The sequence below is a fragment of the Protopterus annectens genome, chromosome 2.part0 (genome assembly GCF_019279795.1).
Source record: "Protopterus annectens isolate FY-2018-M chromosome 2.part0, PAN1.0, whole genome shotgun sequence".
NCBI lineage: Eukaryota > Metazoa > Chordata > Ceratodontiformes > Protopteridae > Protopterus > Protopterus annectens.
In genome coordinates this window covers 1,308,313,165-1,308,338,608 of record NC_056728.1, presented here as the reverse complement: position 1 = coordinate 1,308,338,608, position 25,444 = coordinate 1,308,313,165, and the positions used below count along the sequence as shown (strand labels likewise).

Genomic DNA, 25,444 nt, shown 5'->3' with positions numbered 1-25,444 from the left:
CTGTGTCAGACCTTAACTGTGCAGAAGGTATTTGGATGTTGGAGAGAGCCTTTAGTATGCAGTACTGCAGAAATAAGAAAAAATAAGGGTACTTGCGTATTATCGCAACCAGATTTTCGCGGTTGCGGTAATATGCTTGTTGGCCCAAAAATGGATTGTGGGAGTAAAGTTAAGGTTGAATTTGATGTTTTCTATGGATACAACCTATTTTTTTCAGAAATTCATAAGCAAAATGAACGTGGAAATGTGAATCCTGTTTGCGTACTTCAAAACTGGTTACACTGCTGTCATTCTGCTGGAAATGAAACGAGAACACCTGGGAAATGTTTGGTTGAACTGCTGCCGTACTGCAAGAAGGATTATTCCAAAGTTGACAATACATTTTTTTCAGAGAATGAGATATCAAGAGCAGCAAATTTTGGGGGTAAATTATTGGCTTTATTTTACAAACATTTGAAAGGAATTTAAGTTAAAGAGAAGAACAAATAGATAAAGTACTTGTACAACAGAGGCTAAACGTAATATTACATGTGCTGTTAGGTGTAAGATAAACATGTATGGAGTATCTGACAGTACCGGATGATTTTTTTGTTTTCAGATGGATAGTAGTTACTGTTTGAATGTTTTCTGGATGGTTTGGACAGCATACTTGTGGATGTTTTGAGCAGCATATTTGTGGATGTTTTCTGGATGTTTTGGACAGCATACTTGTGGATGTTTTCTGGATGTTTTAGGGCCGCATACTTGTGGATTGTTCAGTCGCGGGTGTATCATGAGTGACATGATTATCGGGAAACGGCATAGCTTCAAACAGTCATTTTTTAAACTGTACACTGTTCTTCCTGCCTAAACAATGTCTTTTCATAAAGTTAACATTGCCACTGTAATTTTGCATACATTTCTGGTTACATTCACACACCGGGAAGCAAATGGTATTATCACAAAAATCTGGTTGCGATAATACGCAAGTACCAAAATAAGATTATGGATGCTTGGTTGTGGCCATACTCTGCACTTCTGTAGTCTGAAAAGGCTGTACTAGTAGTCCAGGTTATTGTTTATAGTTTGCTACTACATATAATGTATTGCACGTGCAGTTGTAAAGCTCTGAAGTTCATTATTTGCAATGTTTGCTATTAACATGATGTTTGTGCTCATCATGTGTTATACCGCAGGGATGGTAGACCTGAACTGAACAACAGTAGCATTTGGCTGAAAACAGTTGTGCTGGGATTAATATTTTTTGCTGAGTCTTTTACTGATTTTTCCTTGTTTGAAACACTTGCATGGCTATCACATTCCAATGAAAAATCCTGTGTGTGCGCATCCAATTGCCTGCTTATTACTTTTCCTAATAATTTACTTATCCTAGCTTCCCACTTTCTCCAAATTATTCTTTCTCTCAACTCCATTCCTGTCACTGTTAAATTTTATTTTATATTATTGCTCCTCCTTTCATATTACTGCTATTTCCTATTGTATATTGCTTTTAAAATTAGCTCTCAAAATGGACCATGTGATTTTTTTTTTGTGAACTACAATTATCATAGGTTCATAGGTTAGCACTATGCTAACTGTCCTTGCAAGCCTTTGTAAGCCTAGCCAATTATCCCTTGCGAGACTCAAACCCTGCACCTTGTGTTTGTAAGGCAAACCCTGCACCTTGTGTTTGTAAGGCAAACATCTTAACCATTAGGCCACCCTCCCAACCCCAACATAAAACGATCCATTTACCCCTGTCCAAACCAAGTAAACAGTTTCTGTTAGTCCTTAGCAGGCATAAGCATTTACTCCTTTGTGTATTGGTGTGATTCATTTCACTGTTACATACATCGGTACTTCCTTCCTTGCACTAATTCATTTTGTGTGTTTTGTTTTATTGAATTGGGTTTTTTAAGCTTTCATCTTTTGCCATTTACTTTTTAAAACCATTTGATTTTTTACGTTATTAGCATGAAGTCCATATTCAGTATTTGCTGTTCTTTTTATATTGCTATTTGTATTCATTTTTTAAGCTTCACAGTGGTTTGTTACTTCAGATACCTTTCTAATAAACTAAGTCAATATAAATGTTAACATTTAAATTAGAAATCCAGGACAGAGCCAAAAATATTGAAGGGTAAAGGCAGAGCTGTAGCAACAGTAAGGTGAGAGGTGCAGCCCTTAAGTGAAATCAGTTAGGGTCTTGATTAGCACTAAATGGCTCCCATTATGTCCCTGCAGTAGCGCTGCATGTATGGTGAAAATATTCAAGCAGCTGTAATCACTGAGTGCGATTGCAGCTTCTTAAATGAAAAGGACATTCAGCACAATTTATAAGCTATAGTGAAGCACTTTCAGAAATTAGTTTTGCAAAATGCTTTGTTAAACTATAGGAAGAAGTTCATTACAGCAGTTCATTAATTGTTTTTTCCACTCTATTTTTTGCTTATGCAGTGAACGTACAGCTCAGAAAGTGAGGAGATAATTGTTTTCCACTTGATTGATTGTTTTTGTTTTCCTTTAGGTGGCCCTCAACTTGCATGTGGGAGTGGGAATAGAGGATTGCACAGGGTGTTTGATAGCTTAGGTACAGTACAGTACAGGCAAAGGCCGCAAATCAGTGACATATGTTATTTATTGGTATAATTCACTTGGAAAGCTGTTGCTTGTACTGGGAATCGACTTTATTGAGAAAAATGTTTGTAACTGTAATTGTTAGTGCTGTCCATTTATTTAAAAATTAACTGTTTGTTTCAATTAACAAACTGGACCTGTACTGCCCTTTAAAGTACAGTAAAGTGTTTTGTAGTAAATTTGCTGTCAAATTTAATGTCAGTGTGTATTTTTCTCTTCCTTCTTTTCTTCTTGTTGAGCTAGAGAATAATTTGGACAAAGTGGGAAGCTAGGATAGATAAAATATTAGAAGAAAATGTCTCCTTTTATGGACAGAATTTTGCTTTCTATTTTTCCTGTGTGGTTGTACATACCTGTACCATTCACCAGGTTGTGCATCAAATCCCTGTTGTTGAAATTTGACCATGGTTTGGATGTTCCACCCATTGAGGTACATGTTAAGTGTCTGTGTTGATGTTCATCGTGCTATGCTGCTGCAGTCATCACACTTGGGTTATCCTGCCGTCAGGCGGTCCCGCAGTCGGCCTGAATTCCAAAGCCTTGGTCCGGCGTCGGTTGTCGTCGCTTCTTCCCTGAAGTCAGTGTGGCAGGGGTATAAAAGATGCAGCCGACGCCATTTTCTCCGTCTTTCTTGCCGCGCGGTGCCCGAAGCAGAAGCAGTTCGCAAGTGCCGGTCAGCCAGCTCCTGAGATTTCCGAACAGAATTTCAGCCGAAGTCTTCTATAAAGCTAAGTACCCCGTTGGGGGAACTTTTCTTGCCTCAGACCGATGTCAGACAAAGTTAATAATTGTATTTCTTGTGGGAAGCAAATACCTCATAAGGATTTTCATTCTTATTGTATTCCTTGCCTAGGCCCAGACCACGACGTTTCTGGTTGTCGGTTTTGCGCCAGGTTCAATAAACTCTCTATTAAGCGTCAGGCTGATACCACCCGACATTATTTTGGCAGAAAATTCAACTACATTATGTCGTCGGAACCTCCGACTACTGCTATGTTTAAAAAATGCAAGGACAAAGACCGGCAGCCTAGACCTTGACCGGATACCGATGTCTCGGTTAGGCCTGACGCCGGATCTTCGGTACTCAGTGAGGCGCCTACGCAGCCCCTGACTACCGCAGATTTAGAAAATGCGACTACCTCTCAGTCAGAATCTACTGGGTCACTGGAGCCGGTTCCTCCTCTACTCGCGGATGCCAGCCCTGGCGGCGATCCGGAGACTATGGACAGGCCTTCGGTTTCAGAAGGTGTCTTTAAACCGACGACTCTCTCCGTTAAGTCTTACGCTAAGCTCCCTAAGGTTAAGAAACCGGGTCCACAGACTCCCACACAGGCCCCTATGCCTAAAAAACAGATGCTCAAAATGGCGGAGGACCTGATTACCCTTATCAGAGGTTCCCAGCCCCCTCCTGACAAAAGGCCTAGACTGGAGGAAGATTTACCTCCTTCTGACCAGGAATCCATCTCTTCAGCAGACTCTGAGGAACAGGATTACTCTTTCCCTCTCTATGAAGACTCAGATGCCGAGGAGTCTATTCCCCTCTGTTTCCCCCCCTGAAGACTTCTCTTTTGGGGAAACCCTGCACACCATGAGAGAGCATTTCCACTGGGAAGGACAAGATTACTCTGACTCCAAGAAAAGACTCCGTGAGTTTCTTCTTCTACCTCAGCATAGACCCCTAGCCATTCCTCCTGTTTTAGACATTCTGGATGATGTCTACACTGAATCCAGTCTAAATCCAGATTCCTTACCTCCAGCTCCACCTAAACCAGACAGATACTACCCAGTCCCTGACTCTCACAAGTTTTTATATAAAATCCCTTCTGCAGACCCAGAAACCATTTCCCAGGGTCCCAAAGGGGTTAAGGCCTCTACTGCTAAGAATCCGCTACCTGCGGAAAGAGATTCCAGGGCATTAGAAAGATGGGGGAAAAAAGTGTATACCTCTGCCACTTTGGCCACGAGGGCATTAAACTGCCAATTCCACATGATTAAATACCAGCAGTACTTGCTTACTCAGTTAAAACAGAAAATGATCCCTCAAACAGATCAACTAGATTTCAAAGGGATGCAAGATTTGTTGCATGCAGCAGAACAAGTGGGAAAACATACATTGCAGTATGGTTTTGATTCTTTGGAGGCCTCTTGTAGAGCAGCAGTCACAGGGTCTGTAATACGTAGACATGCTTGGCTAAAAGAGCAGACCTTACCAGAACATGTCAAAGCAAAGTTACTGGATGCTCCACTGCAAAAGGATGCATTATTTGGTGTCAAAGCAGAGGAAGTGTTAAAGAAAATGGAAGAAAAGGCAAAATCAATGCAAACAGTTAAAGATTTCTTACAGGTGCAACCTCCTCGTTTCAGTAGAAACTGGCTATCAAAAAACTGGTCCTTTCCTGCTTCAGACAGACCCCAAAGGGCCAAGTACAGATGCCCTAGGGGCAGAGGCCAACCACAAGGTACCTTCAGGCCTATACAATGGCAAACAACAAATCAAAGAGGGGGAGACGACAGATCTCAACCCTTCAGAAAACAAACTCAATGACTTTCCTCTTCACCTGCCAAGCAAAATTGCCCAGGCAGCACCTCTAGGAGGAAAATTGGCTCTTTTCCCACAAAATTGGCACATCATAACAAAGGACAAATTGGTTCTGGATATTATTACCTGAGGCTACAGATTTCATTTTCACACTTTACCACGGATGAGAGGCATGCCAAATCTGCCAACAAATCAATGGGCAGAGGCACAAAAACAAATCTCAGCTCTCATGGACATGCAAGCAATTCAAAAGGTACCTGCAAAGGAGCAAGGTCAAGGATTTTACTCAAGACTGTTTCTATGTACCAAGAAAGGACAAAGCCTGGAGACCCATCTTAGACCTGTCAGTTCTAAACACGTACCTGGACATTCCCAAATTCAAAATGCTCACTCTGCAGCAGCTTCTTCCCATGCTGGGCAAGGAGTCTTGGCTGGTAATGTTGGACCTCCAAGAGGCATACCTGCATGTCCCTATCAGACAAGATTGCAGAAGATACCTCATATTTTTGGCAGGCACAACGCATTCATCAATTCTCTGCATTGCCCTTTGGCTTATCTACTGCGCCCAGAGTATTCACGAAATGCCTGGCATCAGTAATTGCATACTGCAGACAGCGAGGAATACAAATTTATCCATATCTGGACGACTGCCTGATCCAAGCGGACAGCAAAGACATCCTACTACAGCATCTGGCATTTGTAACAAAGTTGCTAAGTTGCCTAGGGTACACAGTAAACAAAAAGAAGTCAAAACTAATACCATCACAACAAATAATTTTCCTGGGTGCCAGCTTGAATACAACGGCCCAGATGGCTTACCTCACGCCAGACAAGCAAATACAACTGGCTCAGTACTTCAAAAGAATGGCAACTTCTACCCAGCTCACTGCAAGGAAATTCCTGCCGGCATTGGAGTAAATGGCATCCTGCATTCAATTAATTGCATATGCAAGACTGCATATGAGAAAACTACAATGGTACCTAAAAAGTGTATGGTCCCAACACAGACACAGCCTCGAAGCAAGTATAACTCTTATTCCCTGCCTTCAAAAAGAGTTTCTATGGTGGGCTCAAGCATGCCAAGCAAACAAGGGCCTCCCTTTTTGTCTCACCTCCAGAAAATAAAACCTTGACAACAGATTCATCAGACTACGCCTGGGGAGCGCACATGGCAGGGCAATGCATACAGGGCAAATGGTCTGCAAAACAAAGGCAACTACACATCAATCAAAAGAGATGCTAGCTGTAAAAAATGCACTAATAGCCTTCAAGGACCTCTTGCAACCAGGACAACTTCTAATAAGGACAGACAACACCACAGTTATGTGGTACATCAACAAACAGGGAGGAACGCACTCCTACCCACTATGCAGACAGGCAATGGACTTGTGGAACACAGCTTTAACTTACCAAGTACAACTGCAAGCACAATTCCTGCCAGGAAAAGAAAACATTTTGACAGACAAATTAAGCAGACATTTGACAGACCCTCACGAGTGGAGACTACACCCACAAGTATTTTCAATGATAACTCAAAGGTGGGGACCACCAGACATAGATCTGTTTGCCTCAACCAACAATTGCCAGCTACAAAAATTTTGCACAAGGACTTATCATCCCCTGGCCTGGAAAGTGGATGCCCTATCATTCAGTTGGACAGCATTGTCAGTCTACGCCTTCCCACCTCTGCCTCTACTGACCCAGGTATTACTGAAAGCCAGATCAGAGAGACCCCAGATGATCCTCATTGCTCCGGACTGGCCACATTAGCACTGGTACCCACTACTACGAAACTTGACTCGCAGTCCTCCATGGATCTTACCTCAATTCCCTCTGCTGTTAACCCAACAAAACTCTCAGATCCTTCACAGTCAACTAAGGACCTTAAATCTAGCTGCATGGAAAATACCTTAAATTATCAAACAACACTTCTCTCAAAGGACGTCCAGAATGTCATTTTGGAGGCCAGGAGGCCCAGCACCAGAAAAACTTACTCCGACAAATGGAAAAGATTTTGTGTATGGAGCCAGGCCAGAAGCTTAAATCCTGACATCCCAAATATCCCGCACATACTTCAATATCTAACTGAGATGCTACACAAAGGCCTTTCTTTCTCATCCATAAAGATCCATGCTTCAGCCATTTCAGCTCAATATGATACAGTTCCTCCCATTTTCTCTCATCCTTTGCTAAGGCAGTTTCTCTGAGGGGCAAAAAATATAAGAACCCCCCAGAAAACCACCAACTCCAACTTGGGATCTAAATTTTGTTCTGGAAAAATGAACACTTCCTCCTTTCGAACCAGCCTTTTCAGCAGAGCTTCAATACTTGTCATGGAAGACAGCCCTGCTGCTAGCTATCACCTCAGCATGCAGAGTCTCAGAACTGCAGGCACTTATGGCAGTGGAACCTTTCATCATTTTCCATCAGGACAGAGTATCTTTACGCACCAACCCTTCCTTCATGCCAAAGGTAGTATCCAGTGTGGCTCTCAATCAGTCCATACACTTGCCCACCTTTTTTTCCAAACCCACAGAATAAAGGAGAAAGAGTCCTTCACTCTTTGGACATTCACAGACAGTTATGTTACTATTTGGACAAGACAAAGGCCTTCAGAAAATCTGACCAACTCCTTGTATCCTATGCACCAGGCTGAGAAGGAAAGGATATTTCAAAACAGACCATCTCCAAATGGATAGCACATTGCATCCACTTTTGCTACTCACACCACGGGAAAGCAGTGCCTGTTAGTATTAGGTCTCACTCTACCAGGGCTACAGCAACCTCAGCAGCCATCCTCTGAGGAGTCCCAACAAAGGACATTCTGGAGGCAGCTACCTGGAGTTCAGTGCACACCTTCACCAAGCATTACCACCTTCCTCTTTACTCAAAAACCAGAGCTGGGTTTGCCACTGCAGTTCTGCAGGGCATCTTAGCTGCACCTAACCCAGTTTAGCTCCTACCACCCAACCATAGCTTTGGTACTCTACCCAAGTGTGATGACTGCAGCAGCATAGCACGATGAACATAGTACAGTTTTGTACATACCATAAATGTAGATGTTCGAGTGGTTATGCTGCTGCAGTCCAGGTTACCCTCCTTCCATCCCCTCTACCTAACAAGGCTTTTCTTATACTTCCATGTACTTCAACCTTTGGGATGCATGTCTATATGGTGTATTTGCTTACAACTAGTACCATTGTTTTGCACTAAGGTATGTTTTGCAAACTTCTTATTTTGCCTTCTTAGTATGGGGCACCTGACATCTGGGGCAAGAAAAACTGAAGAAAATGGCGTCGGCTGCCTCTTTTATACCCCTGCCACACTGACGTCAGGGAAGAAGCGATGACAGCCGACACTGGACCAAGGCTTTGGAATTCAGGCTGACTGCGGGACCGCCTGACGGCAGGATAACCCAAGTGTGATGACTGCAGCAGCATAACCACTCGAACATCTACATTTATGGTAGGTACAAAACTGTACTTTTACGAACATCATGCAGTATTAGCCATTGAACATTTTATCAGGAATTCAGTGACTCTACTTATAGAAGGGTCACAGTGAGTTTTCTCTTCCTGGTGTTGGTGGTTTTCGATCTGCTGATGTTGGCACCTTCAGTGTCTACTTAGTGTCCTCCAGTGTTAATGGTACTTTTGTATAAAAAAAAGTGCCTGTATAAGACCAAGCATAAAGAACTGGACTTAGATCCCTCTTATCCCAGTTGAGCACCTGGAAGAAAAGGACAGCTAGCTCCTCCCCTTCACGTCTGGGTAGTCTTAAATTCAGAGAGTACAGATGGCACAGTGGTGCAACAGTTGTGTTGTCACCTCACAGCAAGATGTTCTCCGGTTCGATTCTTGACTAGGGTGCCTTCTGTGCAGAGTCTGGATGTCCTCCCTGTGCCTGTGTGGGTTTCCTCCAGGTGCTGCAGTTTCTTCCCACATTACAAAGACCTGCATCTGGAGTATTTCTCCACAGGCCTCTGTTGGAAATTGGCTTCATTCCAAGTTGGACTTTCCTGGTAAACAAATGGTAAATAAATAAATACTTACAGATTATACAGAAGGGGGGGGGTGGAGGTGGGGTCGCGAACTTCTCTGCTTCCACCAAAGTAGGCTACATATGACATGCCATTTTATTCCACAATCCGCCCGGGTAGTCCCCATCTTGGTGAACTTCCTTGAAGATATCAAGAGGATTGCTTAGGAAGACTGTAACAGAGTGACCCATTTTTCCAGAAACTTGGAGCAGATTTTCTATTCTGTATAGTAGGATTATAAATGAGATGATGCAGTATGTATACATCCTCTTCATTTGGCTCCTACCTCCAAGAGGACTGCTCTTCATCCCCCTTGAGATGGTCTAGGGCTGTTGATAAATTTGGAAAGCTTTCTTTTTGTGTGCCTTGCCAGTCTGTCCCTGCAGGCGATCAACTATTTGACCTGCGTGTTCTCATGCCAGAATGACATGTTAGGTGAATTACAACATGTGGAAGAGTTGTGGGAAGGTTTACTTAAGGAGACGTTAAGGACTCCGCAACTACTTGTAGTGTTCAGCAGCCTTCTGGGCCAGCCATGAAGGGGCTGTATGTGAGCAGCAGGATGCAACAGTACTGTAAGCCAGCACTTCTGACTGCGCTTAATTTGCTGAAAATACCAAGGGAATGTTTTTAGATTGTCCCTTTAAAGACTCCTCCTTTTTGCACTGAAGAGTACCTTAAAACATGGAAGAAAAAAACAATCAACAAACAAGGACAAATTATTTTTTGGAGGGTGTTAAGTTTCACTCTCCACATCATACCTTTGCTAGGGCACAGAGAACCCCATGACAAATGTAGGTCTGACATAGCCTGCAAACAAGAATTGGGTGCTGGAAATAGTCCCCCTACCAAGTCTGGTTAATGGAAACGTCATGGGTCCAAGGACAGTGGTACTTGACAAGTTCCATATAATTCACAAGGAATATTGAAACAAAATTAATTGCTCAAAGAGCATTTATGAATTGCGATTCTCTACCCATGTTAAGGATAACCATAAAGCCTTTAGCTATTTCAATAATCTAAGAAATAATGACCAGCAATGTTCAGAGGTGATACAAAATAACATTAAATACTCTATCCCTAAGACATTGCCAACAATATTAGCAGATGAGGGTTGCAGTTTGAGATAATTTTAATTTCCCCAAATTGTACATAGTATTGTAACATGTCTGTGACACTTCCTCAGATCACTTCAGAGCAAATTCTAAGTGCTCTCTCCAAAGCTGAAAACACTATTATAGACCCTGACAGTGGACCAGGTTGTTTTCTTATGAACATGAAACACTACCTTGCTGACTTCTTATTACTTCTATTCAATCTCAGCATCTGCACTGAGTTCATGCCAGAAATACTGAGAACTGCTGTAGTCATGCCACTCTGCAAAGGGGGAGCCACAGCTGACTTGGGCAACCAAGGACCTATCATCCTCGTCATCCTTATCTGGAAGGCAATGGAGCACATCATTATGGACTTCATAAATAAGAATATGGGTGGTCTTCAAACCCTGGACCCTAACCAGGTTTGTTAAAGGCAAATCCTGCCTCTTAAACCCAGTGGACTTTTTTGAACAAGTCACTGGTAAGTCAGTTCACACAGCATACTTTGACTGGTCAAAGCCTTTGATACCATTACACACTTGGCATCATTGATAAGCTAATCTAAATTAAATGTAGGTCCCTATGTCACCTGCTGGATAACAAAGTAGCTCTCTGGCAGAACTCTGTTAGCATTGTAGGCACACACTCAACCTAAGCAGTAGTTACCAGCAGTGCCCCCAGGGAAATGGTCCTGGTTCCACTTACTGTTAGTATCTGTATCTCTGATATTTAAGGGAACATCAGAGGCCTGTGGCTGAAGTTTGAAGATGACTGCAGATTCAAGAGCTGTCGTAAATACCTTAGATGACCTACCTATTCTCCAGGAGGGTCTAACTCATGCTAATAAGTGGTGCGTGGGCTACGACCTCAATATTGCACATTTTAGCAATTATTTTATGTCCTTTGACAAACCTGGACAATCCTATTCCTGTTGCATAGGTGATAACACCCTTTAACATTGACCTTGTCATTAAGGACTTGTGCAGCTTCATTGAGAGTGAACTATCTTTTGACCAGTGTTGTTAGGAAATCATTTTATAGCTAGACTAATCACCAGGAGTATACCTTCTAGAGCTAGGGAAATTTTGGTCCCCCTCTACTCCTCCCATGTAAGACCAGTAATATTACAGAATAATTACAGAATATAATGTCCCCTTTGGTGTGTATTTAGCTAGACATATAATATAACTTGAGAGGCTGTTCTTAAAAGTCAGTGACATATCCTGTTTGAGTTACTTTGATAACCTTAATCTTCAAGCACTGCCACTATTTTCTATTTCCTACTGACTGTTGAGTCTCTGCCTTCCCTACAGAGCCTTAAAAGATCTGGTCCTGTGTAACCTCCTGCACATCCACAAACCCAATACCACCCTAAGAGACCTAAACTACCACTGAAACATAAACAGTATCTGTTGATGGGATAGGTATCTTTCTCAAAGAATCTCTCTCTTATGAAGTAGACTTTCCTAAGAAATAAAACAGAATAAAACTCCTTGACCATTTTTAAGCATAACCTGGATGACTAGGTAAGCAGTCTTAAGTACTCCTTCCTGGTCTGGCTGCTGTTGGCCGAAGGAGGAGAAGAGGTGGAAGGCATAGCCGAAGGCAGGTAAAGTCTACAACTGTAATAGTGAGGGTCGGAACTTTGAATGTTGGCAGTATGACTGGTACAGGGAGAGAGCTAGCTGATAAAAAATATTTCATTCATTATTATATACAATCAATATACATTTATTTATGTGTATTGATGTATTTTCTTTTATGTATTTTAGCTGGGTAACTACAGCAGAGCTAGTAAGAGTGATGGCTAGAAAGGTGCTTAGTGTGACATCTGGAAAGGGGAAGGAGGACAAGGAGACCTGGTGGTGGAATGAAGAAGTACAGGAGAGTATACAGAGAAAGAGGTTGGCGAAGAAGAAGTGGGATTGTCAGAGAGATGAAGAAAGTAGACGAGTATAAGGAGATGAGGTGCATTGCAAAGAGAGAGGTAGCGAAGGCTAAGGATAAGGCGTATGAAGAGTTGTATAAAAGGTTGGACACTAAGGAGGGAGAAAAGGACCTGTACCGATTGGTTAGATAGAGGGACCAAGCTAGTAAAGATGTGCAGCAGGTAAGGGTGATAAAGGATAATGAGGGAAATGTACTCACAAGCGATGAGAGTGTGTTGAGCAGATGGAAAGAGTACTTTGAGGGGCTGATGAATGAAGAGAATGAGAGGGAGAGAAGGTTGGATGATGTGCGGATAGTGAATCATGAAGTGCAGTTGATTAGCAAGGAGGAAGTAAGGATAGCTATGAAGAGGATAAAGAACGGAAAGGCTGTTGGTCCAGATGACATACCTGTGGAAGCATGGAGGCGTTTAGGTGAAATGGCAGTGGAGTTTTTAACTAGATTGTTTAATGAAATCTTGGAAAGTGAGAGGATGCCTGAGGAATGGACAAAAAGTGTTTTGGTACCGATTTTTAAGAATAAGGGTGATGTGCAGAGCTGTAGTAACTACAGAGGGATTAAATTGATAAGTCAGATTAAATTGATAAGTCACAGCATGAAGTTATGGGAAAGAGTAGTGGAAGCTAGGTTAAGAAGGGAGGTGATGATTAGTGATCAGCAGTATGGTTTCATTACAGGAAAGAGCACTACAAATGCAATGTTTGCTTTGAGAGTGTTGATAGAGAAGTACAGAGAATGTCAGAAGGAGTTGCATTGTGTCTTTGTGGATTTAGAGAAAGCATATGACAGGGTGCCTAGAGAGGAGTTGTGGTATTGTATGAGGAAGTCGGGAGTGTCAGAGAAGTATGTAAGAGTGGTACAGGATATGTACGAGGGTAGGGTGACAGCGGTGAGGTCTGCGGTGGGAGTGACGGATGCGTTTAAGGTGGAGGTGGGATTACATCAAGGTTCAGCTCTGAGCCCTTTCTTATTTGTAATGGTGATGGACAGGTTGACAGACGAGATCAGGCAGGAGTCCCCATGGACTATGCTGTTTGCAGATGACATTGTGATCTGTAGTGAGAGTAGGGAACAGGTGGAGGAAACCCGGGGGAGGTGGAGATATGCTCTAGAGAGAAGAGGAATGAAGGTCAGCAGGACTAAGACAGAATATATGTGTGTGAATGAGAGGGAGGATAGAGGAATGGTGAGGATGCAGGGAGTAGAGGTGGCAAAGGTGGATGAGTTTAAATACTTGGGATCAACAGTTCAGAGTAATGGTGAGTGTGGAAGAGAGGTGAAGAAGAGAGTAGTATAGGCAGGATGGAGTGGGTGGAGAAGAGTGTCAGGAGTGATTTGTGACAGACGAGTACCAGTAAGAGTGAAAGGGAAGGTCTGCAAGAGGGTAGTTAGACCAGCTATGTTATATGGGTTGGAGACAGTGGCATTGACAAAAAGGCAGGAGTCAGAGTTTGATGTGGCAGAGTTGAAGATGTTAAGATTTGCATTGGGTGTGACGAGGATGGACAGGATTAGGAATAAGTATATTAGAGGGTCAGCCCAGGTTGGAAGGTTTGGAGACAAAGCCAGAGAGGCAAGATTACATTGGTTTGGACATGTGCTGAGGAGGGATGCAGAGTATATTGGGAAAAAGATGCTAAAGATGAAGCTGCCAGGTAACAGGAAAAGAGGAAGGCCTAAGATAAGGTTTATGGATATGGTGAGAGAGGACATGCAGGTGGTTGGTGTGACAGAGCAAGATGCAGAGGACAGGAAGAAATGGAAACAGTTGATCTGCTGTGGCAACCCCTGACGGGAGCAGCCGAAAGAAGAAGATTCTAGGACTAACTTGGATGGACGTGAAAGCATAAGTTAAACAGCTTCTATAGCCAGCTTGTGAAAGGTTGATGAAAACTATCTAAACCACACCTCTTAACTTTCCCTGATTTTGACTCAAATTTTAGCTTTGATGTTCATCGTGTTTCACTGTTGCAGTCATGACTGTAGGGGTTCTCCCCTGCCGGCAGACAGTCCTCGGTCAGCCAGAATCCCAAAATCTGGGTCCAGCGTCGGCTGTTCAGCCATGCTCCCTGACGTCAGAGCACCAGGAGTACAAAGCTGACAGCCAATGCCATGTTCTCCAGTCTTTCTTGCCGTGTGGTGATAGCAGTTCGCAAGTGCCGGTCGGCTGACTCCTGACAAATTTTTCTGAACAAACTTCAGTCCGAAGACTTTCTTCTCCTCAAAGCTAAGTACCCCGTTGGGGAAACTTTTTTCTTGCTCCAGTCCGATGTCAGAAAAAGTTAATAATTGTATTTCATGTGGGAAGCAAATACCTCATAAGGATTTTCATTCTTACTTTATTCCTTGCTTAGGCCCTGACCACGACGTAGCTAGTTGTCGGTTTTGTGCTAGATTCAATCAACGTACAACTAAAACGAAGGTACGATTTTGCATTTCATTACTTTGGTAGGCGTTTTAATTACAAAATGTCATCGGATACGGTTCCGGCTACCGGAGTTCACAAACGACGCAAGGACAAAGACAGGCCTCCGAGGTCCAAATCAGACAATATAGTTCAAGCAGAGCCAGCTTCAGGTTCGGCCGTCGTCAGTGAGGCGCTTTTGCAGCCCCTGTCATCGGCCATTTCGAACAGATGGCCGAAACGGACTTCCATGAGGAGCCAACTAGGCCTTTGAATATTTCTGTTGCAGGAACTTCGGACAAGCTCTTTCGGATGGGTCCGGAGCCCCTGTGCAGGTACCGGCTTCCGAAGGGGTTTTCAGGCCTACTCAGCTTCTAATAAAGGCAAAGACAAAGGCAAAGACTCCTTCCAAATCAAAGACTGCAACACAGGCCTCTTCTGAACCGGCACCCAAGTCACAGAAACAGTTACATAAGATGGCAGAGGACTTACTTACTATGATTAGGGGTTCACCTCCCCCTCCAGATAAAAGGCCAAGACAGGATGTTTATCCTCTGATCAGGCTTCTGTTTCTTCAGTTTCTTCTTCTGACCAGGAATATTCTTTCCCTCCTTATGAGGATTCTGATGCTGAGGAATCCATTCCTTCAGCTTCTCCTCCTGAGGACTTCTCTTTTAGGGAAACTTTGCATGAAATGAGGGAACATTTCCACTGGGAAGGACAGGAGTATTCGGAATCTAAGAAAAGACTAAGGGATTTTCTTCTTCTTCCCCAACATAGACCCCTGGCTATTCCTCCTATTTTGGATATTGTGGAGGATGCTTTTTCGGAGGCTAACTTAACCCCTGACTCTTTTCCTCCAGCTCCTGTTAAGCCTGACAGATATTATAGGGTTCCTGATTCCCACCAGTTTTTATATAAGAACCCTACTGCTGACCCTGAAACCATTTCTCAGGGCCCTAAGGGGGTTAAGGCCGCTTCTGCTAAAAACCCCATTCCAACTGAGAAGGATTCTAGATCTTTAGAAAGATGGGGCAAAAAAGTGTACACTTCTGCTACTTTATCTAGTAGGGCTTTAAACTGTCAGTTTCATATGCTGAAATACCAGCAATTTCTCCTGTTTGTTTTGAAGCAAAAGCTAACTTCCATTTCCACCTGTGCAGATGATAAGGAATTACATGACTTAATGCATGCCACTTAAGAAGTTGGGAAGCATGGTTTACACTGTGGATTTGATGCCTTGGAGGCTTCTTGTAGGGCTGCTGCCTCTGGCACAGTAATTAGAAGGCATGCATGGTTAAAGGAACAAAATTTGCCAGATCAAGTAAAAGCTAAATTATTGGATGCTCCTGTTCAGCATAATGTTTTGTTTGGATCTAAGGCTGAAGAAGTGATTAAAAAGATGGAGGACAAGGCAAAATCCATGCAAACAGTTAAAGATTTCTTACAAGTACAGCCACCCAGATTTAGTAGGAATTGGCCTACTAAAAATTGGTCCTTTCCCAATTCAGACAGGCCTCAAAGGGGTAGATACAGATGCTCCCGAGGAAGGCCTCAAACACAAGCCTCTTACAGACCAAGACAGTGGACTGCTTCCACCCCTAGGGGAGGAGAGGACAGGTCGCAGGCTCATAGGAAACGGACTCAATGACTCCCTCTGTTGGGCTGCAGGAACTTCTTGCCTGGAAGCCCCTCTCGGAGGAAAACTTTCTCTTTTTCACCAAAATTGGACTCATATAACCCGACAAGTGGGTTCTGGATGTGGTTTCAAGAGGTTACAAATTCCATTTTCATACCCTACCAAGGCCAAGCGGATGGCCAGATCTTCCAAAACATCAATGGACAGAGGCCTTAAACCAGGTGGAAGCTCTCTTGGCTATGAAAGCCATAGAACTAGTTCCACTTTCAGAGATGGGACAAGGTTTTTACTCCAGGCTCTTTCTAGTCCCCAGGAAGCAAAATTCATGGAGACCCATTCTGGATCTGTCAGTCTTGAACACTTTTCTAGAGATACCAAAATTCAATATGCTTACTCTACAGCAGCTGCTTCCAATGCTGACCAAAAATGCCTGGATGGTAACTTTAGATTTAAAGGAGGCATATTTACACATTCCCATCAGGCAGGACCGCAGAAAATACCTCCGGTTCAAGGCCGGATCGAGGCACTTTCAATTCTCTGCGCTGCCCTTTGGATTGTCTACTGCGCCCAGGGTCTTCACCAAATGCCTGGCTCCAGTAGTAGCTTATTGCAGACTTAAGGGAATTCAAATTTACCCTTATCTGGATGACTGTCTTATTCAGGCAGACAGTAAGGATGTCTTACTCCAGCATCTACAGTTTGTTCAGAATCTTCTCAAGTTCCTGGGATTCACTGTAAACATAAAAAAGTCAAATTTGACTCCCTCACAACAGATAATTTTTCTGGGCGCCTCTCTAAACACAACAACCCAGATGGCATTTCTGACATATGAAAAACAGTTACAGCTGGCTTCAACTTTCAAAACCTTGGCAACTTTAACTCCGCTATCTGCAAGGAGATTCCTGCAGGCTTTGGGTTACATGGCCTCCTGCATCCTTCTCGTACCATATGCAAGACTACATATGAGGAAAATACAGTGGTACCTAAAAAGTGTATGGTCTCAGCATTGCCACAGTTTAGACATACTGATCTCCGTCCTGCCTTGTCTTCAAAAGGAGTTCCTTTGGTGGTCCAAGGTATGTGCTCTAAACAAATGAAAACCCTTCTGCCTGCCTCCTGTCACTCAGATACTAACCACAGATGCCTCAGTGCCTCAGATTATGCCTGGGGAGCCCATTTTCTGGGCAACTGTCTGCAAGGCCTTTGGACAAAGGATCAGAAGCACCTGCATATCAATTTAAAGGAAACGTTAGCCGTTCAGAAAGCCCTATTGGCCTTCAGGAATCTTCTACACCCAGGACAACTACTGATACGGACAGACAATACCACAGTTATGTGGTACATAAACAAGCAAGGGGGATCTCATTCCTGCCCCCTTTGCAGACTAGCCATGGATCTGTGGAACACAGCTCTAGCTTGCAATCTGGACCTTCAAGCTCAGTTTCTACCAGGGAAGCAAAACTTCCTGGCAGACAGTCTGAGCAGAAACCTTTCGGACCCACATGAGTGGATGCTGGACACCGAAATATTCAAGATGATAACAGCAATCTGGGGATGTCCTCACATAGACCTCTTTGCATCCCACCTCAATCATCAACTACAGATTTTTTGCACCAGGACTTTCCACGAACAAGCTTGGAAAGTGGATACACTATCATTCAGTTGGAGAAACCTCTTGGGATACGCCTTTCCGCCTCTACCTCTTCTTCCACGGGTATTATTAAAGATCAAACAAGACAAGCCCAAGATGATAATCTTGCTGGCCCCAAATTGACCTCGACAGTTTTGGTACCCAACTCTGAAAAACCTTTGTCTGGAGCCCCCTTGGATTTTACCACAGTCTCCGAACCTTCTGTCCCAACACCAGGGTCAGGTTCTACACTCCCATGTCAGAACTCTCAGCCTGGTGGCCTGGTTAATCCAGGGTCTTTGATTCATTCTCTCCTACCCAAGCAGGTTATGGATGTCATTTTAGAAGCTAGACGTCCTAGCACTAGAAAATCTTATGCAGGAAAATGGAAGAGATTTTGTTCCTGGATGCAGGCTCAGGATTCTGATCCTCTTCTTCCTAACATTTCTTTGATTTTACTTTACCTGACAGACCTCTTACATAAGGGTCTCTCTTTCTCTTTCATTAAGATACATGCCTCTGCTATTTCTGCTCATTATAATACAGACCCCCCCCCAATCTTTTCCCACCAGCTCATGAGACAGTTTCTCAGAGGAGCTAAGAACTTAAGGCCCCCTAGATCTCCTCCCATTCCTGCTTGGGATCTTAACTATGTTTTGGAAAAAGTCACCTTACCTCCTTTTGAGCCTGCTGCCACTTCTGACATCAAGTTTTTATCTTGGAAGATAGCCATCCTGTTAGCTCTGACCTCTGCCAGGAGAGTTTCAGAGTTGCAAGCTCTTATGGCTGTGGAACCTTTTATTATTTTTCATCAAGACAGGGTGTCTTTAAGGACTAATCCTACTTTCATGCCTAAGGTGGTTTCCAAAGTGGCTTTAAATCAAACTATTCACTTGCCAACTTTTTCCCCCACTCCTCAAAATAAAGGGGAAAGGATCTTACATTCCTTGGATGTACACAGACAACTACGTTTTTACTTGGACAGAACCAAGGGCATCAAGAAATTTGAGCAATTGTTTGTTTCTTATGCTTTAAGTTTCCAAGGTAAAGCCATTTCAAAACAGACCATTTCTAAATGGATTGCTCATGGAATCAGATTTTGCTATTCACACCATGGAAAGCAAATCCCAGGGAGTATAAGGACTCATTCCACCAGAGCTGCTGCCACTTCCACTGCCTTTCTCAGGGGAGTTCCTACCAAAGACATTTTGGAAGCTGCAACTTGGAGTTCAGTGCATACTTTTTCAAAGCACTACAATCTACCTCTCTACTCTAAGTCTAGGGCAGGCTTTGCTTCTGCAGTCTTGCAGGGCCTTTTAGCCACCCCTTCTTCTTTATGACCACCTCCCTTTCATTCTGCTTTGGGATTCTACCCTACAGTCATGACTGCAACAGTGAAACACGATGAACATAGTACAGTTGTGTACACTTACCATAAATGTAGATGTTCGAGTGTCTTCACTGTTGCAGTCTGGGTTTCCCTCCCTCCTGTCCCCTCTTATTTTTACTTTTCTGTGGTTCCTTTTTTTCACCATTCTTCTGAGGTGTATTTGCAAAGGGTATGGGACCTTGTTCATTTTGGGACTCCTGACATCTGGGGCAAGAAAAACTGGAGAACATGGCGTCGGCTGTCAGCTTTGTACTCCTGGCACTCTGACGTCAGGGAGCATGGCTGAGCAGCCGACGCCGGACCCAAACTTTGGGATTCTGGCCGACCGAGGACTGCCTGCCAGCAGGGGAGAACCCCTACAGTCATGACTGCAACAGTGAAGACACTCGAACATCTACATTTATGGTAAGTGTACACAGCTGTACTTTCCCCCGTAATCCTTCATAAAATTGATGATTTTTGGAGAAAAGGTGGTGAATTACACTTAATAAAAAATGACAGCCATTAGTTATAAACTTATTTTACTTCGGAAAAAGTACATTAATTTCCATTCTGTTGTTCTTTCAATGTTTCATGCTAATGGTAGCAATATTTTAAAAGTGTTCCTAATCATTTCAGGATTACAAAAGCAAATCAAAATAAGTACAACTGTAACTAACAAAATATTTGAATTGTCATGAAAAGAAAATGCCCAGATGCAACAGGTACTACTGTCAAAATGAGTCATACCAACATACATGTTACTTGTTTGCAAGTGGGAACAGATAATGCGTATTAATAATTTAAACGTCTGTCCATTTGCTATGAGTGAAGCAGGCAGACATACAAAATATATGATAAACTTAACTGTAATTTGAAAAGCACTGCACGTTTGTCCCCCCCCCCCCCATGGGAATGCCAGATGAAAAGGGGAGCTACGAAAGTTTTGCAGCCCTAAACAAAAAACCTAAGCGAGTGACTTACAGATTCAAGGATCCTTTTTATTATTTTCCTCACAGACAATTAACAGGAAGCAAAGCAGGTGTTTCTGGACAGTCCAGCGTGGGACATAGTAATTTCCCTGGCGACCCTCCTTTCAGGTTTCTTTTGTGTTGACGTCAGCACTGAGAGGTTTGAAAGACACTGCTTCCCCAAAGCTTTGTGAATGTAACAAACCAGGCCTTAGTTTCAAGCATTCCTTAGCAACACTCATTTACATTTTTCAAAAGTTGTTTTTTTTTTTTTTTTTTGTCCGAACATTTATTGGTGAAGCACATTACACTGTAAGTGATCTTACCATTTTCTGCCAGACTTTAGCAACTAGAGTTAGCATAACACTATGACAAGATTTTAATTCTTGCCAGGGTATGCTTGGGAAGATTAAACACCAAAGACTAACGCAACGTTCAAAACGTGTTGTACCGAGCTGGGCTTCCTTGAAATAAACTGCCAACTTCACTGACCTGTCCCAAAATGCTGTAATCTCGTAGTAGGTATACGAAGTTAAGAGGGTGGGTATCTCCTCGTCAGTATGTTCTTTTAAATAATTGAAATCATATCTTGCCCCACTGCATGTGTACAGCCAACAGATGGGAAGAAAACAGAAATGCACATGAGTCGTAAGGAAGCTTTCAGTAACGGTCGGAACAACCCGCGGCTGCTGAATGGGGTCCCTCATTTGCAGGGAGGTAATCAGGGGCTCTCCACGGCCACAGGTTTCATGGGTGCCTAATGCTGGCTGTGGAGCTATAGCCTACTAGGAGGCCAAGGTCAACTTCATGGCTGGCCAGAAAAGTTGTTTGTCTACCTGTGATCCTGTGGAGCCGTTTGAGGTGGAGAAGGTTTTCCTACCATGTCTAGACATGGAAAAGAATATCCAAGGATGAAAGAAAAAGTAAGATCATGTCCAGATCTTCTTCTTCTTTCAGCTTTTCCCGGTTAGAGGTTGCCACATTGACACCCCCCCAATCTCTTGTTACCATTGCCAGATGTACCATGGTATCGAAATTTTTGGTAAGGAAGAGTTCCAAAAGCTGCTTAGCAAAATATCCGTCCTAAATGTCCCAGCAGACCAGACCAGAAAAGCTAAGCACATTTCAGATTCTTTTTATTGCCTAAGAAAGCAAAGGAATTAAAGCCTTTTTCTAGATTTCAGAGGCCTGACTGTAGTAATTTCCAAAGAAACCATTTACATGGTTCATAGTGTAGTCTGTCCATTCTTATTTATCTTAGTGAAACTAAATGTGCTGTATGAACTGCCAATACACCTGCCTTCAGACAAAAATTGCTAAGGAGTCCATGAAGATTTTGTGCTTTCAGCTCAGAGCATATTGTCTGTAGCAGTTTTGGACTCTTCCATGTAACCTTAAGTCAGCTTCTATTGAATGTACTAAATGTGTGTTTGTTGTTGCTGTCTGTGTCAGGCTTTAGCAATCCGAGATTTTTTTAATACACGGATGACTTGCTCCTTGCTGCCCCCATACCTTAGACTGTGGTTTACATGAGGGAGTCTTTGTTGTGGGTATTATCTCACTGAATGATTCTGGTTCAAGTTATCTCCTTTATAATTAGCACTTTGAACATGTCTGTCTGTCAACTAGTCCTGCCACATGACAGGATTCTGTTCCTACATAAAATGTTGTCAGTCATACATATTTCTGAAACTCTGCCTGTAGGGACAGTTATCATGACCCAAGGTCTTTGTCAGTAGTGGTTTACATGTTATCATCTGACATATTCCATGAGAATCCCCCACTGGACTCTCCAAAGTCGGTGGTCTAAACATTCAGATACATATTTTCATCCCATCTAGATAGCTATGCTACTTGTATCTGGTCAGGTAATTGAACTTGACAAATCTTCTTACATCTACAGATTCCTCTGCTGACAGTAACCACAGATGGTTCTGCACTGTAGTTGTGCAGGTTTAATTTCAGTGGACGCACCATTCAGGAGACCTAGGGGTTCCAGGAGTTGTGACAACACGTCATTGTCGTAATAGGTGATAGCAGTTATCTTGGCCCTTCTGTCCTGTCAAGACTCTTCCAAATGGTGTCCATTATGTTCAGTTAGGCATCGTGATTGTAGTGTACTACATTAACCAACAAGTGGGGAATGTTGAGCCAACACTGTGGTGTAAAGGGAAAAAAAAACTTTACTACAGCCCAGGTGACCCGGGTTCGATTAGTGGCTCAAGTGTTTGAGGCACTGTCAGGGAGGATGGACAGACATGTGCATGGACACACAAAGCAATACGAGCTGTCTGGCAAAAACCAGGAAGCCCGTCGCAATGTGCATTGGCCAGTGGGTGTGGTGGCTCTGTGATGTCATCTCCTTGCGGAAGTGTGTAGCAGTGTGGCGCAGGCTGCCCTTTCCACATTCCCACTGAGGTTGTCAGGGCACACATTGACAGAGGGTGGGAAAACTGTGGCAGGACTTAGAGAAGATCCCCCAGCAGATACTGGACAATGCTGAGTCTCCCACCACCTCAAGAATACCCTTAGGTTTGACCCTGGTCATAATTCATTCACAGTCCATAGGTGGCATGTAGTGACTGGAATATCTGATGATGGATGTGTGGCACTGGTTGTGGCTGTCAGAGTCGAGCAGGGGAAAGCTGTATCTCAAAAAAAAAAAAAAAAAGTAGGTAATTGATATGAAAAGCTGTGAGGGTGTGACAGTGGGCAGTCAACTCTCATCTCTTCCTGCTGGTGGTGTACATTCTGGGAGAGGCCAACTCACTGACAGTTTGATGCAGATGGAATGTCTTAGGAGTGGTCACTCATTTAGTAACCAGGAAGCACTTTTAACTCTGAGGTATTCCATTGTGTGATCTGTTTGCCTGTCCACCCAGTACCAAGTATCCCAACTGTTGTCTGAGCCCACCTCCAGGATGCAGATGAGAAATTCACTAGCCTACTGGTGTCCATATGCCCTCTTAATGCTTTCCCCAATTTTGTGTGATGAGATTCATTCAGAGGGGTACTCTTCTTTTTGGTCCAAACAGACTTTGTTCCTCTTTCTCAACCATTCTTGCTTCAGAAACCTCTAAGGCTACAGCCTTTTGGGATGCTGTTGTCTCATACTTCTGGCAATGTTCAGATGGCTCTTCATTCTTCAGAGCTTACCACTTGGCTTTGTTAGGTCTACTGGATGTTCTTCGTGTTTCACTGTTGTAGTCATTACATTTTGGGTAATCTGCTGGCAGGTTGCCCTCAGTCAGCCTGATTAACAAAGTCTTGGGTCCTGCGTCGGTTGCTGTCCTTTCTTCCATGACGTCAGGTCGTCAGGGGTATAAAACATGCAGCCGACACCATAGGTTCATAGGTTCATAGGTTTATACTAGGCTATCTGCCCTAAGGCATTTATAAGCCTAGCCCAAAGTTTTGTGGCTTACGCCACCCCTTATATGAAAAAATACTGTACCCATTAGTTTGTTGTGCCTCTGTCCAGCAGTGACACAGAGATGATTCCTGGGGTAAACCTACGATCTCCCATCCACAGGTCAAGATTTCTCTTGAACAGAGCCAGCGAGGTGCTCTGCCTCCCACATGGACCGGGATTTTATTCCACAGCATAGGGAGTCTCTGAGTGATAAATCTATCTCTCCAGCATGTCCTATTTATATCCGTGCTAAGGTTTAAGTCGCTTGCTCTAGTGGTTTTGGTGGATTTGGATTTTTTGAGGTGGAGCATGTCCATTAATTCCGGGTTGGACATGGCCTTGTATGTCAGGCACATGTCACCTCTGCGCAGACGGTATGCGACTGAATAGAGCTGGAGTTTCTTCAATCTGACAGCATATGACAGATTTTGGAGTCCCTTTATCCTTTTGGTGAGGAACTTTTGGGGTCTCTCCAATTGCTGCAGATGTCGGGTGAGATACATCCCGAATGGGGCATTGTACTCGATCATTGGTCTGATAAGTGAAGAGTACAGGGGGAACAATGACCTCACTAGATCTGGATGTGAATCCCTTCATGATCAGGTGGGCAATGTAGAAGGTCTTTCTAACCACTTTAGCAACGTGAGTGTCAAAAGAAAGGCCACTGTTAACCTGGGTCCCCAGGTCCCTGATAACCTCTTCTGTGCTTAGTGGATTGCCACCTATATGGTAGCTTGGGGTTACCTTGTTTTTCCCAAAGGGTATGACTATACATTTTTTGGCGTTTAACTTCAGGCCATGGCTCTGGCAACAGCTATCTGTTTCCGTGAGTCCCTTCTGAAGGATATCCGTGTCCGATGCACTTTCCACTATGGCGCCCAGTTTGCAGTCGTCTGCAAACTTTGTCAGCCAAAGTCCTCCCATGTTGGCCTGTACTTCTGAGAAGTAGATGCCGAACAATAGGGGGCCAAGGACCGAGCCCTGTGGGACACCACTTGTGACCGGCTTGGAGTCTGACATAGCGACAGCAACTCTTAACCCTGTGGGTTCTGTCCTTAAGCCAGTTTGCAACCCATCTTGTGACATATTGGTTTACATTTAAGCTGGTAAGTTTTTCTACAATACCCGAGTGGGGTATTGTGTCGAAAGCCTTTGCAAGGTCAAGGTAGGCTGTATGGGCTGCCTTTCCCTCATCAATGGCCTTGGTGACTGTTTCGAAGAAGTCGACCAAGTTCAAAAGGCATGATCTGCCCTTGATGAAGCCAAACTGGGTCGGGTCCAATGTCTGCAAGTCCCCTATATCTTTGTTTATGAGCTCCATTATGATCCTCTCCATAGCTTTGCAGACTAGACTTGTTAAGCTTATGGGGCGGTAATTACCAGGGTCCGTAGAGGCAGCGCCTTTGTGGAGTGGGACCACAGTTGCCGTACGCCACTCCTTGGGCACGTATCCTGTGGTAAGGCTGAGATTAAACAGCTGCCTTATGTGCGGGTTTAATTCCTCATTTAGCTCGTGTAGCACACAGCCGGGGACACCATCCGGTCCCATTGATGCTGTGTTTTTAGCTTTAGAGAGAGCAGCTTTCACCTGCGCATTTGAGATGTCTGGGAGGCTACACTCCGCTGGGATAGTTTTCTCCTTTAGGGGGGGAGAGGGGGGTGAAGTTTGCACTGAACCTGTCTGCCAGTATGTTGGCAATGTCTGTGGGTTCAGTGATTTTTGTATCATTTTGGACTAATTCTGAGCATATCTGGGAGTTTCCACCCAGGTTCCTAAC

At 43.6% G+C, this 25,444-nt stretch overlaps 1 protein-coding gene across 2 annotated transcripts in view; it reads left to right on the top strand.

Annotated features, from left to right (window-relative positions):
* EIF2B4 (eukaryotic translation initiation factor 2B subunit delta) overlaps nucleotides 1–25,444 on the top strand; it is a 979,702-nt gene that overhangs the window by 142,011 nt on the left and 812,247 nt on the right. The window lies entirely within an intron of this gene.